The following is a 17,616-nucleotide window of genomic DNA, read 5'->3' as shown; positions in this document are numbered from 1 at the left end:
AGAGCCCAGCTTTGGGAATTAAGGAGCTTATTCCTGAATTTCCACACCCTGGGATCCAACAGCATTTCACACCCTTCGCTCGGAAAAGCCTCGGCTCGAGTTGGTGCCTCCGGAAGCTCCAACCTGAAGCTGGACCCTCACGTTGGGCCTGGTTGTTAAAGCAGGGAAAAGCAAATATGGGAATTTTTCCCGAATTCCAGACCCCCATTAGGAGCTCAATTAGCCCCTGAACTGATGCCTTAATTGGTTTGCTCAGGGATGAGCTGCACCAAAAACCCGGCGCCAAATATCAGATGTTGCCACGCGTCAAACGAACGGCGGGTAACGAGGGGGGAAACGAGCTCCACTCCCACAGCTGAAGGGAAAAACCTCTTCCCAGACTGCCCAGAGCGTTCACAGAAAGTTTCCAAAAGAGAAAAAATGATAATTAAACAAAGCTCTCCAGAACCTCCCACGCTTATTTGGATCAGAAGTCCACGTGTGGATAACAAACACCACGAGCAGGGAAAACAAACAACACAAGATACGTCAGATTCATGCCTGAATTTTTAATTTAAAAGCCAGTTTTCTCCAGTTCTATGGGAATTTTCGGGAGATTGACCCCTATTTTATTTCTTTTCCACCTAATTTTTGGGCTTTTTTCCTCAGCCACTCTCCAGGTTTTAACATACAAGGGTCTGTATCACACACACACACAGATATTGCAGATAGGGCAAAAAACTTGTGAGAAAGGAAGAATAAGGAAAAGCCATTAAATGCAGGCAAAAAAGAAAAAAAAAAGAAGTTAATGACTCATATTCTTGTAACTAAAAGGAGGAAAAGAAATCGAGCTCCCTCCACGCAGCTTATTTTTCACATTAGCAGAATAAATAAACTTATTAAAAAAGAGGTTAAACATTGGCTCCCAACCTTCAGCTGCTGTTCAAGTCTGGTTATTTTTGAGGCCCAAAACTAAGGTATTCCTTCTAGAAAAAGGCATAATCTCGATTATTTCCCTTACCTTTGCTGCCTGAAGGGACCGGATTTCAAAGATCTTGTCTGTAAATGAGATAATCTTCAATATTGATGCCTCCAGCGGCCACCATCGTCAGCAAGGATCTGCAGAGCAACACCAAAAGCAGGACTTAACCCGGGTTTGATGTGACCAGACTGGGGTTTAAAATGTTTATTTACTTATTTTATTTATTTACTTATTAAAAAGGCACAAAGTAAAATCGTGCATTTCGAGCAACACGTGGATTTAGGAGCTGCTGTTAAAAATAAACAGACAAGGACCAGAGCCATAACATTGGAGGCCCTCAATAATTACTCTGCACTAGTATATTTAATAAATATACAAAACTTGGGGATTTCACTGTTATTATACCCAAATAACCACAGCAGTAATCACCCCACCAGTTAAAATTTAGATTAAATGAAATTACAAATTAAGGTTGAAGTGTCTCACAAGCACTAACAGATTAATGGAAAGTTAAAGCACCTCCTTAAGCTTGGAAAAGCCAAGTGAAACTTTAGGACAATGTCACCATAAGAGCAAGTTATGGTGCTTTTATAAAGCAAAAAATACAATAAAAAATAAAATTATTCAGCCTGAATATATATATATATATATTTAAACTATCATTTTACAAGTACTCATGTATTTGTCTGCAGGCCTGGGACACCCCATTGCCAACAGTCAGGACACAGGTGGGAAGGTGATGGGATCACAAGCTCTGGGGACAATTTATTGCTTCTCAATTTACTATTTAAAGCCATAAACGTTAAATATTTGTAACAGCAGAACCCCCAAGTTTTTAGCAGTTTGCCCACATCAATGCAAAAAGTGATTTCAACTCAGTTTAGGATAAAGTTTTATCTGAATTGTTCACTTTATCTCTTCTGAAGTCAATCCATGCCCCCCAACTCCTGTTACAGGAGAATTAAACACCTCTCTGACCAACTTCTTCCTCAAAGCAGCAAGTTCTGGAACAGCTAAATGGATGCTCTCTGCTCTTCCTAGTGCTTCCAAAAATTTAAAATACTTGCAGGATAAATAACTGTCCAATCAGTCTCTGAAATAAAATTACCCAGGGTATGCCAGGCTTATGTTCCCTCTCTTTCCCTAATGAAAATCCAAAGAGAAATTGGATGTCCACTGTACCCTGGGGTTTGCCAAGCTGAGAGTTGATGGATTAGCAGGGGGGGAAAATTCCAGATACAAAATGACCCAATTAAAGCACCAAAAAGCTGCTGTGGAGGAACTGGGAGCGACGAGGAATTTTCAGGTGAGGTTCCAGGCGGGGCTGAGGGGCAGGAGAGGAACGGAATAAAGAGTTTATAACAATCAAAGGCTCATGGAACAGCTGGAATTCCCAGGAGTCTCTGTGAAACAGGAGCTGAACGAGTTCTGCTGGTGCTGGAAATCACTAAACAACCCCATCTGAGACAGAAGTCGGTGAATTAAGGTCCATGACACGACTGGACGTGGCACTCGGTGCTCTGGGCTGGTGCCAAGGTGGGCATCAGTCCCTCACTCATCCTGGAGGGCTTTTCCAACCCAAAGAATCCTGTGGGAACACCAACTCCAAATGATTGCCTTGAAATCCACAGGTCTGGGCAGCCACACCTTGGAGTCAGAGAATCCAAGGTTGGAAAGGACCCTTCAGAACGTCACTTTCTGATGGCCCTGCTTGGCTTTGGTTGCCCCTCCTCTGGTCTATAATGAACTGGGGCAGAAGCCAGAGCGGGAGCCAACACCTGGTTTCTTTAATAAGTTCAGCACAGAAGATTCAATGAGAACTGGAGTCAAAAAAATGTCATTTTAAAGGGAAAACACCCCACGGAGCAATCGCAGGGGAAGGAACGAAACATTTCACGAGGCCTTTTCAAACAGCCCTTCCTCAGCACGTCCAGAGTCTCCAAGGTGGTTCAAATCTGTGACCAGTTTTCCTTAAAAGCACCTCTGCACACGTAATTCAGTGCTGAGGTTTTCTACCAGCTGCCCTTCAAACCTAACATTGGATTTTCTTAACAAGTTGAATCAGACCCAATTCTCCCCAGATTTTTTAAGTGCCACTGAAAACATCTTCATTTTCTTCTTTTTTTTTTTTTTTTTTTTTTTGCCTGGCAAGTAAATCACTCTCACGTTGCCTTTTGTGTTGAGAGATGATATTTTCTTTCCCTCTGTGAACTGCACGACCAAAATGCAGATATTTCAACTCTGCTCCCACTGCAGATGTTATTTGTGATGGGGTTTAATCACTGCTCTCTCTCACACACGACAACTGCAATAATTGTAAGGGTATCATTAATTTTGTTCTCAAAACCTCTAAGCCTTCTCAAAGGTTTTTGGGAAGAAGTTCCTTCTGTGTTAAACCACCACATGTTCTGAGGGGATCTTCTGAATTTTAGGGGACCTGTTCATTTTGATGAATGGCCCCCCAGTGTTACGTTAGTTGTGCTTCATGTGATTTCCTGCCCATCATCCCAACAACCAGGAGGAGTCACTGTGATCTCATCTTCAGTTCATGGGAATTTACCAAGGAAATGAAAATGTCTGTTGTTCAAAAACACATCAGTTTATTCAGAGATTCCTGGATGTCATTTAACACGGATGCAAAAAAAGACGCAATTACATGGAATCCAAGAATGGTTTGGTTTGGAGGGGAACTTAAAGATCATCCCATTCCACCCCCTCCCATGGGCAGGGACACCTTCCACTGGCCCAGCTTGCTCCAACCTGGCCTTGGACACTTGCAGGGATCCAGGGGCAGCCACAGCTTCTCTGGGCAACCTGGGCCAGGGCCTCCCCACCCTCACAGCCAGGAATTCCTTCCCAATATCTCATCTTGGGATAACTGTGGAAAGCCATTCCCTGTGTCCTGTCCCTCCATGCCTTGTCCCCAGTCCCTCTCCAGCTCTTCTGGAGCCCCTTTAACCCTGCAAGGGGCTCTCAGGTCTCCCTGGAGCCTTCTCTTCTCCAGGTGAACCCCCCCCAGCTCTCCCAGCCTGGCTCCAAGCCCCATCCAATGGATCCCTATGGATCCTGAACACCATTTCACAGCCACTGCAGCCCTTGAGCCCCTTCCCACCCCCCCCCCCAGTCCCTCCGTGCTGGTGAGACCCAGCTCCAGCAGAGCCCCTCTCCTTGGGGAAGGAAATTATCACCAGCACATTCCAGGGGCTTCCTGGATTGAGCTCCTGGTCCATCCCCAGGAGCAGCTCCATGTGCTCCAGCTGCTCATGGACACACAGGATGATGCTCCATCCTCACCGCCCTGCCTGTCCTTCCAGAAGAGCCTGGACCCTTCCACTCCAACCCTCCAGGCAGAGGAGTCTGGGTGATGCCAATAGGATCACATCCCTGCAGCCACCTCCAGCTCCTGCATTCCCCATTCCCTGGGTGCTCCCAGGGAATCCAACACACTGCCCGGAGCGGCTGGAATTCACGGAACCACAGACTCGGCGAGGTTGGAAAAGCCCTCTGAGATCACCGAGTCCAACCTTTGACCTCACCCCACCCTGGCCACAATTCCCTTGGGCTGCTCCTCAGGTGCTCAGTTCTTCCTTTCCCCCCCCCTCATATTCTCCAGCCCCTTATTCTGGATGTTGATCCTCTAAATATCCCACAGCCCGAGGAGTTGGTTCTACAGGATTCTGCATCCCAGTCTGGTGCCAGCCCACCAAACATATGTCCCCGCTCAAATGGAAGAATCTGTTTGGATTCCTTTTCTTATTTTACAAATTCCTTCCTGGACTGGGGACAAAACATTTCTTTAGATACCACTCAGCACCTTCTGAGACACAAAACTTTCTATATATTCTCTATAACTCTGAAGATCAGAGTTGTTGTTGTCACATGACAACAATTATTCAAAGTGAACCCTCAAAAACCATCGAGGAAAGACAATAAATTAGTTTTAGACATTATTTTTTGTCCTTGTGGGTGCTAAGTCTTTAAACCAGTTGTTGCCTCTGGGAGGTGTTTTTTCTTGTTTTTGAGGAAAAAAAATCCTTTCAGTCACACCAAGATCCTCTCAGAGCAAGATAAAAACGCACAGGGAAAGTAGCAGAAATTTCGGAGAGGAGCTCCTCATTTTTCTTTTTTAGTGGCAAATGTAAAGGACCAGGAGGTTTGACAAACACCCCTGAGGTCTTTGTTTTCCAGGTTTCCGTTTCACACCTGCCGGTGCTCACACCTGAGGTGTGGAAAACCAGGAATGATCCCTGCACGAGCCGCCCCCAGCCAAGGCTGAATTCCCTGGTTTCAGAGGATGATTCAGCTCAGCTGCAAAGGCCACCACTGGGAAAGAATCATGAGGGGGAAAAAAAACCCCAAACACGTGTTTTCCCTTTTTTTGTTTTGTTCCACAATAAGGCAGAAAAGGCAGCCTCAATATTTCTTTTAAATTAATAGTTTTAAGCGAGAAATAAATAAAGCAGGTCTGTGCTGTTTCTGCCAGAGATGAGTGAGCAAGAACTAATGAGATCTCCTGACAGATGAGGCTTCTCCAAGACTGTCCTGAGAAGGAATTTCATCCTGCTTTTAGCTGGTATTTGCCATTTATTGACATCAATATAGCCGAGTTTCCTAATTAACACCAGAAAAAAAGATGGTATTTTAAATTAAACCATGAAAGGCTCACTGATTTTACTGATTGAATGGTTTGCTGAGGAAGGGCAGTTTTTGGAGACAGTGGTGTGGGGCACTGCTGTACCAGACACTTGCCCCTATATAGATATTTAAGTCTAAACTATATATATACATTCTCTTCTCCAGGGAGAGCTGAGAGCCCCTTCCAGGGCCTAAAGGGGCTCCAGGAGAGCTGGAGAGGGACTGGGGACAAGGGATGGAGGGACAGGACACAGGGAATGGCTTCCCAGTGCCAGAGGGCAGGGATAGATGGGATATTGGGAAGGAATTGCTGGCTGGGAGGGTGGGGAGGGAACAGGATGGAATTCCCAGAGAAGCTGTGACTGTCCCTGGATCCCTGCAAGTGTCCAAGGCCAGGTTGGAGCAAGCTGGGCTACTGGAAGGTGTCCCTGCCCATGGCAGGGGGTGGAACTGGATAATCCTTAATGTCCCTTCCCAACCCAAACCATCCTGGGATTCTACAATGAGTCTGTGATTTAGACAATTCGTTATTTGTAAAGATTTTGGGAAGGAATTCCATGCACTAAGTTCACCACCGACAGGAAGAGCCTTGGCATGAGCAGCCCAGAAACGAAGGAGAAGAGCCGGGAAGGATCCTCCATTCATGGCAAGGGAGCAGGGGAGCCACGCTGAGAAAATCATCACCATCCCCACAAAGTAGGTCAGGGAAGTGAGTTTACTAAATATAAACTTTCTTTGTAGTCAAGCAACCGCTGCCGAAGTAATGAGATTTACTCACATCTCACCCCGGCCCTCTTTGAATCCAGGCTAATTAAAAACAACCACCAAGTGACCACTCACACGCCCCTCACCTTTCAGGGATGCAGCAGCAAGTTTAGAAAGAAAAAAACCCAATGATTTTGACCTTTTTTAAAATTCTTAGATGTGAAAGAAAATGCTTTGCGCCACAACTCCGCCGTTCGCCCAAACATCCAGCGCAGCCAAAAATACACTTCCCGCCGTGATTCCCGTGCGGAGATGACAGAGCTCTTACTCTGCTCGCACAGCACACGATCACAGAGGGATTCTGGGTGACCTCCTGGAATCCTCGCCGTGGTGGTGACACAGTTGGAAAGGAAACACAGGATCCCTGTCAACAGTCGGCTCGGGAAGAGCCCAAACTCCGCCGAAAATGCGGAAACGAACGGGAACGCTCCCCGTTGTTTAGTTTTGGGTTGGAGAAGGAAAAGAGGGGAATATTTTTGTAACGAGCATCAACTGTGCTTTATAATTATATATATATGTATGTATTTTGTATTTCTCTGCTGTTGAGGTGGTTCCAAAAATATTCCCCTCTGGTTTGTGGCAGTCGCTCCCACCCCGTGCCGGAGCGTTTTGCGCCTCCGGGGCAGTCGGTGTCTGGAGCAAATCTGCACGGGGGGAACTCGTGTCCCAGCAGGTCAATTTTTCCAAGCACAGACCTGAAAATTCAAGGAGCTGAACTGCAGAACCGGTGCTTTAATTTCTGGGAGGCAATTCCCTGTCAACACTCACATATAGAACAGGCAAAGGTGTTGCAAGTTGGGCTGAAATTCTATTTTGGGTCGATTTTGAGGCTGACATTTACTATTATAAAATAATTAGGGTTTGGTTTTCTTTTTTTGGTGCTTTCAAACACCAGATAAGCAGAAATCACAACACTGAATCCAACCCAGGGGCAGATAAAACACTGACACCTCTCCAGAGACTTCCTCTAAAAACAGAGAAAATGCCCCAGTTGTCTGAGGAAACGTTCTTCTCCTCCAAAATTCCATTAGAAACATTCTGAAGCCCAAAGTGCAGGGAATTTATGGAAGTATCAATCCATGGTTATGCAGCCAAAGGAAAAAAAAATGCATCTCTTCACATACATCTCTTGGTTTATTTTCTGCCTCCAAAGAGCAGAAAAGGCAATCAAATGCAACAGAAAAACTGCATTAATTGGCTGATCTTATGGCAATTTCCATTCAAGAGTATTTGTCCTTTCTTTGAGCTGAATGATAATTATTGAGCACAGTTTTAGAGCACGTTTCCAGCAGTTTCTGCCTGGTTTTGGAGCTGCCCTGGGCCTGCACTATTCCCTGTTCTCCTGGTCACTGGAATTTATTTAACTTTATTAATGTTTAAGGAATGAGTCGTGGTGTCACTGGAAGCAAAACTGTATGGATATGTCCATCAAATCACAGATGTCTTATTTATTTTTTAAGGAAAGAAAGCAGAAAAAGGCTGGGAAAAGTGTTTCCCTGAAATCTTGGAATGATAACCAAGAGGTTTCAGGGGCCTTTTCTGCATTTTAATTTCAACATCCAACTAATAACTGTGTCTAATTTCCCAGCCCAAGAAGGTGGTTTTTTTTTTTTTTGGTCTGTAGTTTAACACCTGCAGTTTTACAAAGGATTTCTCTTCTGATGGAACTCCTGGAAACAAATTAATTCATAAGTGCTCCCAAATCCCACAAGATTTAAGGGAGGAATATTTCTTTATATAGCAGTGCATGTTCACCACCACACTGAAATCCAGGCAAAGATTTTAGGGAAGATTAAGGTGTTTTTAATGCCTGCATCCCACTTCTCCAGGCTCACATTCACACACACTTATTCTCTACCTCCTTTTCCTTCATCCTCATTTTCCAAGGAATGTTTAAGCTCAAAGTATGGTTCATATTTAATATTTATATCTCCATTAACATAAGATTTACAGCCCTGCCGTAATTACAGTGCTTTTAAAACCAGCCTGTGCACAAATATCAAATTCTGATGGATTGCCATCAGGAGCAGGGAATATAATCCCCCAAAACTTCCTTTCTTCCTTGGGCCAAACTTGGATCAGCTGCTCTTTAGTGACGACTCAGGAGCATCCACAGGAGCACTCTGGTTACACAAATCTAATTTAATACAAAAATACCTTGTGAGATGATTGTGTTACTAACAGAAGGAATTTATCTCCCTTTCCAGCTGCATGTGCAGCACATACAGATCAGCTCCAAATCACTCCCAGAAACTTCTGAGCACTCCTTAAAACGTAATAATGGACTTTTTCTTTTTTCCTTAACAGCAGATTTATTTGAAGCCGTGCCTGCATTCCTTCCTGGGTGAACTAAAGTATAAAATAATAAAATAATAAAATAATAAAATCCCGTTTCCTCAGGGTTCACTGTGCTGCCTCCTGGAAAAGTAGGGGGTTTGGGCACATTATAAAAAAATTCTTAGTAGGTTTTTGCCTTTTGAATTTTTATTAAATAAGGAAAAACGTAAGAACTTCCTATTTCTTTTTTCTTTTGCAGAGCTCAGGAGCCCAACTGGATTCCCACAGGTGACAAACACTCCATTTCCACGCTGGAAGTGACAGATCTCAAATCCAGGACACAAAAGGGCGGGAAAACCACGCAAGTTTACTCTCACACCAGTGAAAATGAGAATGGTGAATGATAAATTCAAACTATTTTAGAAACAATTTTCATCTTCAGCTTCAAAGTTTCTTAGAAGTACTTCAGATTATTCTGAGTTTCTAGTGGTTATTTGGGAGAGGAAATATGTGTGTGGGAAAGAGAAAAATGCCAAGGCACAAATCAAACAAACAAAATCCTCCCCAAACTGAACCTATCAGAGGTGATTCTCCAGATTCCACCTAAACCACCTTCTCCCCTAGCAATAAAAACACACAAAAATCTGTTTTATCTCCACTGTTTCTTCACCCCAAAGATCCACCACTGGTGCAAGTAAAAAAAAAAAAGGGAGAAAACCACGTGGAGAAGGGATGAATTGGGAGAGAGGAAGTGGGCAGGAATCCCTCCAACCAGTTTGGGGGGAAAAAAAGGCAAAGTATCCTTTCTGTGGCCAGTTTAAATCACCAGTTTAAATCCCCACCAAAGCAATTCTGAGCTGCAAGAATGTTCTGCCACTGGAAATAATAGGAAAAGTTTTCAAGGGAAGACATCAAAAGCTTTCAGAAGCTTAGCTGAGGAGCACCCACGTCAAAATAATGATATTGTTCCGAACTGTCAGCTCTTTAACCCATTTAGAAGTTGAAATTTGGGTTGTTCCTTTCGGTGGGGAAGAAGAGACCACAAATATACAGCCCAGTCTTGCTCTTTTAGAAGGTTCTAATCTCAAATTAAACAGTCCACGGCGCTGCTGGACTAAAACAAACAAAAAAAAAGCAAAATAATTGTATGAAAGCTTAATTTCTTTCCATCCTCCTCCATCTCAACCCACTTCAGCCCAGTTTTTACCCTCATTTTTTTTCAGCTTCTCTAAAACTAAATCCTGAGCTCCCCTGATGGTTCTATTCCTACAGAGTCCCACTGAAGTCAGGGAAAGAAGTTCCTGACCACAAAAAAAAAGGAATTCCTTGCTGTAAGTAGAATTCTTTGCTATAGAAAATTATACAGTGGAATTCTTTACTATGGATAAGGAACTCCTGGCTGGGAGGGTGGGGAGGCCCTGGCCCAGGTTGCCCAGAGGAGCTGTGGCTGCCCCTGGATCCCTGGAAGTGCCCAAGGCCAGGTAGGAACAATCTGGGATAGTGGGAAGAGGTTCAAACTGGATGATTTTTTGATGATCCCACGCCTCAAAAATTTAACCCATTCTTTTATACCCCCAGATAAGATTTTTTTTTCCATTGAGTGAAGCTGAAGGAAAAAAACAGAAAAAAAACCCCAAAAAGCAAGGAAAAAAAAAAGAAGGGTCTTTGCCCTGAGACAGTTTTTTCTTTGCTTTCCTTGGAAGAGTCACCCAAAACCCCACGACATTCCATGACATTCAGCCTGAACCTTCTCCTTCTCCATTTCCCTCTTTCTTTCTCACTCCAAGCCTGAGCATTTCCCTGTTTTTCTGCCTTGTTTACAATTTTAGGCACATGGGGGCTGTTAAATCTCATCTTGCACGTTCCCTTCCCTCGCTCTTTCCCTCTCGTTACTCCTTAAGAGACCAGACAAAGGCACATTCAGGTGTCTTTGATAAATAAGGCAGGGCCCAATTTCAGTAGGAATATTAAATCATGTGGCTGGAATCCCTTGGAGTGTCCATGCAGACACAGCCATAAGTCATCCAGCCAGTTCCATCCCTTTCAGAGCTCCTAAAATCTGATATTTGTGGTGTATATCATGAGCCTTTAGTTCTAAAATTCGGAGAGAGCAGGGGTTTCCTGATAATCCTCTGATTTTGGTAACTTGTGTACAGCAAATACATGCAAAAATACCCATAACATAATCAACCAGGAAAATACACACTAATTAATCAAATATGAAATTATCCACTAATAATATCGCCGGGACAAAAACCCCAACCCCAAACTCTTACTGTTCTTACATAATTCTTAATGTTTTTGCTGTGCAAAATAAATATTGAATGACATGGTTTTATAGGGAATCAACTTATCTGAGTGTCTCTGTGTTTACAGACAATCCTGGCCACTCAAACCCAAGAAATCCAATGTTTGAGATGGAGGAAAGATAATTTCCACGGAGTGAATGTAACCCACACCTCCATCTCCTGTTCATCTTTCAGAGGGAAAATAAGCCCCATTTACTGCAGGAATGAAACAGAGACATGCAAAAGGACTGTACATGAGGGGGAAAAGTTGAATAAATCTCCTTGAACCCAACCAGCAGCTCCAAGGAGATGTTTCACTGCTCCTTCCCCTGCTCAGCGCACGCAAACAATCTGCCAGCTCAGCGGGGGGAAGATTGAAATCTGGATTTTCTCGTCCCATAACTTTTCATTTCTTGGTTGTCAAGGCCCGAGATATTCTGAATTCTGCAGGAGCAAGAGATGCTGCCAACAAAATGTTAATACCTCAGCAAGATTTGCTTTTCCCTTTGAAACAGGAGGAAATATTTTTCCAAGTGAGTCGGGTCCTTTCAGGCAGCTGAGGTTACAGTTTGTTGTTGAGTCACTGTTTTCTGGGAGGAAAAGGTACAGATTCTATGGATTTCTTTTCTAGCACTTGCTGTAATTAATGTTATAATTTAATCATCATAATCTTTGGGTTTATGTGCTTAGAAGGTAAAGCTGCTCCTGTGTTCACTTCATTCTACCTTGACGTTCCTCTTTCTGCAATACACTCATTTATTTTTAAAAACCTTGATGAGATGGATCATTCTTGTAGTATTTTCTACAGTTTCCCTGGTTTCTAATATAAAATTGTATCACAAAGCTTCCCTGAGCTCTTTTACAAGAATGAATCCTGAGCTGAATGGGAATTCCCCCCGGAGAAGAACAGAGCCTAAAATAGCTCCGAGATGTGAATCCCTGGGTGCTCTCACCTGCCTCCTCCTGCACCACCAGCACACACTGATCCCATTCCAGGCTCCCTGAATCCCTCCCCTCAGCTGCTTCCCCAACCCTTTCCATCAGGAACTTCCTGAACATCTCGAGGATGGTGACTTGTCCTGTCCTACCCAATCCTGCCCTATCCCATCCTGTCTTTTGATTGTGACCAAAAGGAGAATCTGCAGTTCCCAGACCTGGTCTCGTCCACCTTAAGAGTTTCATCAACCAAAATAACAAATAGGAGGTCTCAGGTGGGATACTGGGAAGGAATTCCTGGCTGGGAGGGTGGGGAGGCCCTGGCACAGGGTGCCCAGAGAAGCTGTGGCTGCCCCTGGATCCCTGGGAGTGTCCAAGGCCAGGTTGGAGCAAGCTGGGCTGGTGGAAGGTGTCCCTGCCTGTGGCAGGGGGTGGCACTGGATGAGCTTTAAGATCCTTTCCCAAATCATTCTGGGATTCCTGACACGCAGGTCTGAACTCTGAAAACACGTGTGATCCAAGGAATAGGAAGGGGAAGCTGTTCCTGAGGGATCAGAGCATCCCTGGTGCTGGCACGGGAGGCTGTGGAGGACAGGCAGATAAATTCCCTTGGAAAGGCAGCAGGAGTTCTGGAATACAGATCCATTAGGAGCTATTAGAACACGTGGTGCAAGGCCAGGTTTCATGTCCAGGTGCCTGATGGGTTCTGAGGTTCCTGCTGATCAATGAAGTTTATACATCCACTTGTGTAAGTCCCTGAGCCTTCTATCCATTGTCATGGATGGGACATGGAGAGGGATGGAGAGGTCACAGCCCTGACCTGGAGGGAGGGACAGACCCCTCAGAGCTCAGGACAATCCCCCCAAACCTGGGCTCAGACTCTCATGAGACACATTTTTGCTCAGATTAAAAACCAGAAGCCTTATTCATTTATTTTTGTGACTTTTCTCCCCCTTCTTCAAGCTTTTTTCTCCTGCCACTGCAGCCCCTCTGTCCACAGTTTTTTGGGCTCCTGAAATGTCTTCACCCTCTCATGCCCAAAATTAAGTCCCATCCATACTGACCATTGTGTATCCTCCCTACTGATGCCAGTTCTCCTCATCATTTCCTTATTTTCCATCAATAAACCGAAAATACGACTCCCACATTTTAGCCCAGCAATAATTCCTCACATTTGGGATGCTCCTGACCCTCTGCACTTCCAGTTCTCCTGCCCAAGACGATTTGATCTCCTGCTTTTCATCTTCCCTGTGCTGAGCCAGCTGTGCCACAGGTGGGAAAGCTGAGCTGTGCCCCCTCCTCTGCTCTTCCAGGGAGCACATCCATTATTTATTTCCTTCCATGGGATCGTGGGCAAGCCCGGATCAAACCTGGATCAAACCCTGGGCTCTCACTAAAGGTACTGACAAAGCCACTGACAAACGAACACGGCACGGGAAAAATCGGATTTTAAATCAGAATTTTGCAGTGTGTAAATTGTAAAAAAAACGTTCAACACAAGTAAAACTTTCACTTGTCAAAATCCTTCCAGGGCAAAGTACAAACCAGGTACTGCTTCATCACTCCTAATTTTTAAAATCTGGACTATTTCAGTTGAAATCCAACAGCCTTTAAAGAAGAGGAAAAAAAAAACCAACAACAACCCAAACCACAACCAACAGAGAAAAGCCAACACAAAGTTTAGATCCCACTAAGGGACTATTTTAAACTTGATCAATACTTCCAGGATCCCCTCCTTTTGGGAATGTCTGACAATTTGGTTAAGAAGTCACAAAGTGCTGCTGCATTTGGGAAGAGAAACTCCCATTTTCCTGAGCATTTAAAATCCATGTGAATAGCAGAGACTGAGGGAAGGTCAGTCTTTACTATTCACAAAATAGAGAGGTGACAGAGAAATTGTTTGTTACAACTTTCAGGGTGATTGGGTGGACTGAGAAGTGCATTCTTTAGGATTTGGGGGGATGATGTAACTCAGAGTTGTTTAAAATACATAAACACTGTAAGTCTGGGCTTGAACTTAAAGAAGAAATAAATAGGAAGTAACTAAGGAAGTAGATGAACGGAAATAAAGACAATATCTATTTACTGGTATTATTTATCAGTATTAGAGCCTCAAAAATGGGCTTTTCAATGAGAAGGAGCTGCAGCACCAAGATGACTGAAGGAGTTTCCTAAAGGGATGTGGGAACACGTGTGACAGGAGAGGAACACCAGGAAAAAGGCGAACGTTCCCAAAATCCGGGGAACGGAGCGGTCGCTCATCAGCTGCTCCAAAGCTGCTGAAACCTTAAGAATGGAATTGTTCTTCAGAGGAACTGGGAACATTTCAGGGACAAACCCCCATGGAAAAAAAAAATCACACATGAAGGGCTGGGAGAGTCTTTTAAGAACAACTTGAAGAGGTGACAAAGCACAACTTCCGCCGCGTTCCCGGCGCTGTTCAAAGGGAGTTGCGTCCCCGAAGTAGCATTCCAGGAAAATTACATCAGAGAATCCCGGGACTGTGCAGCAAAGCCTTTTGCTGATGTGCTGCTGCCCCAGGAATGGCACATGGGATGGGAAAATTTGGCTGGACGGGTCTGGATTTGCACCTCCCACTTGGAACCTTCCGGCGGCGCCAGCGGATCCCAGTGGCTGCAATTCCAGCTGGAGAGCCACGGATGCCGAGATCACACGGGGACATCAGTCCCTGCAGACTGGCAGGAGGAGCAGAACAAGGCTTTTTGTAGCATTTCAATAAATTATAGCCCCAACCAGGCTGCTGGAAGCTCCACAACGGCACATCCGAGGCCGTTCCCGAGGGAAAACCGGATATATCCCAGCCAGGAGACCGGAGCGTTCCACTCGTCGGCGTTTCCCACTATTCAGCACCACAGTTTCGGGCAAGAAGGGCCAATCTGAGGACTTCCCAATGACTTAAAGAGTCCAGAGCTGGTTGGAAAAATCTGAGGATTCCCACCAAAAAAAAAAAAAATTAAGACTGACGGGAATAATCAGCAGCTCTCCCTTATTTGCAGGAGAATTCCTGAAGGATCTTCCACCAGGAATCTCACAGAGCATCCATTTATTTGGGGAGGGAAATATAAAAGGAGAGAAGAGGCCAATCTATAGTCAAAGCAGTAAATACTTCACTTAAATGCACTCATTGAAACACAACCTCTCACACTGGCAAACATCAGAATACACTGATTTTATCAGGATATCCACAGCCCAACACCAGGAATGCCCCAATACAGGGAATTCTGGAGCTTACTAAATTACAGAATTCAAAAAATTCATCTAAAACCGCTTTGGTTGTACAAGAATTCTCGATTTAATTCATTAATTTCTTTCTCTTTCCATGGAGTAAACACACAGATTTCTTCCCAGCGAATATTTGGAATTGGGCAATGGATTTGTTTTGAGTGGTGAATTCCACCTTTCTGGAAGACAAATCCTGCTTTCAAAAAGCCACTTAGAGAAACTGTGCAAACTTTCAGGATGCTCTCCCTGCCCTTCCCTGTTCTGCACCAACACACCTGCAAATCCCTGAATTTGATAATTCCCCATTTGACTTTAAAATATCGGGTCTGGAACACAAAAAGAGGCAGGGAAAGGGTCATTTTGATATTAAACCCCAATCTGAACCCATTTGCACCTGCCCCATGAAAAGCTGAACAGTCTCCAAACAAAATATGGGAAAAAAAGCCATTTTTCATGCTGTTTTATCATTGCTGACAAACAGAACTACAACAGAACTAAATGCCTGGGCTGCCCACTCCAGTGGATGACGTTTTTTATTATGTATTTGCACCTCTAATAATTTGGTTTCTTAAAAAAAAAAGGTTTATTTTTTCTCAATTCAACTTGGCTGAATATAATGTTGGATATTCATACTTTCCTTCCTTTGCTTTTTTTAAACTTTAATTTTTTTAAATTTTTTTTTTTTTAATTTAAAGGAATACTTTTTAAAGTATTCCTTAAAATTGAAATATACAGTGATAACAGAGACGTCTTAGGCAAAGTTAAAGTCATTCAAGAAAAGTTGGGCAGTGGAAAAACTTAAATATAGGGTTAAAATTCTTAAATATATTCTTAAATATTCTTTAATTCTTAATACAATATAAAGATATATTTTTAAAATAAATATATTTATAACATATTATAATTATTTATATAAATATATAAAAATATATTTAAATATATAAATATATAGTAATGTATGAGGTATATTAATATATTTAAATATATAAAAATATATGATATGTATATTATATATATGTAAGTACATTTAATAAATTAAAGTAAGTTTAAATGGACATTTACTTCTATATTCTCAAGTATAGATGTCTGGGCAGGTCAATCATTTTTATTTAATCTTATTTAATTCTTAAAATAAATATATTTAAATAGATTTATATTATATTCATTATTTTTATATATATTTAGAAATATATATTAGATATACATTATATAGCATCTCTATTTTATATATAGCATATATATTACCTATATATACTTATATATACACTTTAAATATATACATATATATTTCAATATAAAAATATATTATATATTTATATATATATATATATATAAAATAGAAGTATATTTAATAAATTAAAGTAAGTTTAAATGGACATTTACCCCTATATTCTCAAACACAGATGTCTGGGCAGGTTAGTCACTTTTATTTAATCTTATTTAATTCTTAAATTCTTAGTATAAATATATTGAAATATATATAATATATACTTAAATATATGCTATATATACACTATATAATATCTATATTTTATATTACATATAGTGTATATATACTTTAAATATATATAAATATATATTTAAATATTAAAATATGTTATATATACTAAAAATATATAGATATGTTTATATATACATAAAACAAGTATATATATATAAAGCATATCTAAAAGTATTAATAGAAATATATATATAAATAGAAGTATATTTAATAAATTAAAGTAAGTTTAAATGGACATTTACCTCTATATTCTCAAACACAGATGTCTGGGTGGGTCAGTCACTTTTATTTAACATTATTTAATTCTTAAAACTCTTAATATAATTGAAACATTTTAAAAATATATACTTATACATATTATATATTATATATATGACATATAATATATAGTATAGACTACAATATAAAATAATCTATATTATAATATATAATATATACTATATGCAATATATATAATATATATTACATATATATGCTACAATAGTAGAATATAAAATAATCTCTATTATGATATATAATATATATTATATATACTATATATTACATATATATACAATAATATAAGATAATCTATATTATAATATATAATATATACTACATATACTATATACAATATATACATCATATATATTGCATATATTATATACTACAACAATATAATATAAAATAATCTATATTATAATATATATACTATATACAATATATATTATATATTACATATATTATATGCTATAATAATATATTATAAAATAATCTATATTATAATATATACTATATAGTATATATACTATATACTATATATCTATCATAGATATTACATATATTATATACTACAATAATATAATATAAAATAATCTATATTATAATATATAATATATACTATATATACTATATAATATAATATAAAATAATCTATATTATAATATATAATATATACTATATATACTATATACAATGTATATCTCATATATATTACATATATTATATACTGCAATAATATAATATAAAAT

General features: G+C 40.9%; 1 protein-coding gene across 2 annotated transcripts in view; it reads right to left on the bottom strand.

Moving 5' to 3' along the window:
- Positions 1 to 17,616, bottom strand: part of MBD5 (methyl-CpG binding domain protein 5) — a 108,341-nt gene that overhangs the window by 63,413 nt on the left and 27,312 nt on the right. For both annotated transcript variants that reach the window (XM_051810152.1, XM_051810151.1), the window contains exon 2: positions 1,001 to 1,098. The gene's annotated coding sequence lies outside the window, so the exon portion shown is untranslated. The remainder of the gene's footprint in view (positions 1 to 1,000; positions 1,099 to 17,616) is intronic.

This window comes from Manacus candei, unplaced genomic scaffold (assembly GCF_025592945.1).
Source record: "Manacus candei isolate 608988 ecotype Guabito, Panama unplaced genomic scaffold, ASM2559294v1 h1tg000077l, whole genome shotgun sequence".
Classification (NCBI taxonomy): domain Eukaryota; kingdom Metazoa; phylum Chordata; class Aves; order Passeriformes; family Pipridae; genus Manacus; species Manacus candei.
The sequence above is the reverse complement of the archived record's forward strand: the minus strand, read 5'-3'. Positions and strand labels throughout refer to the sequence as shown.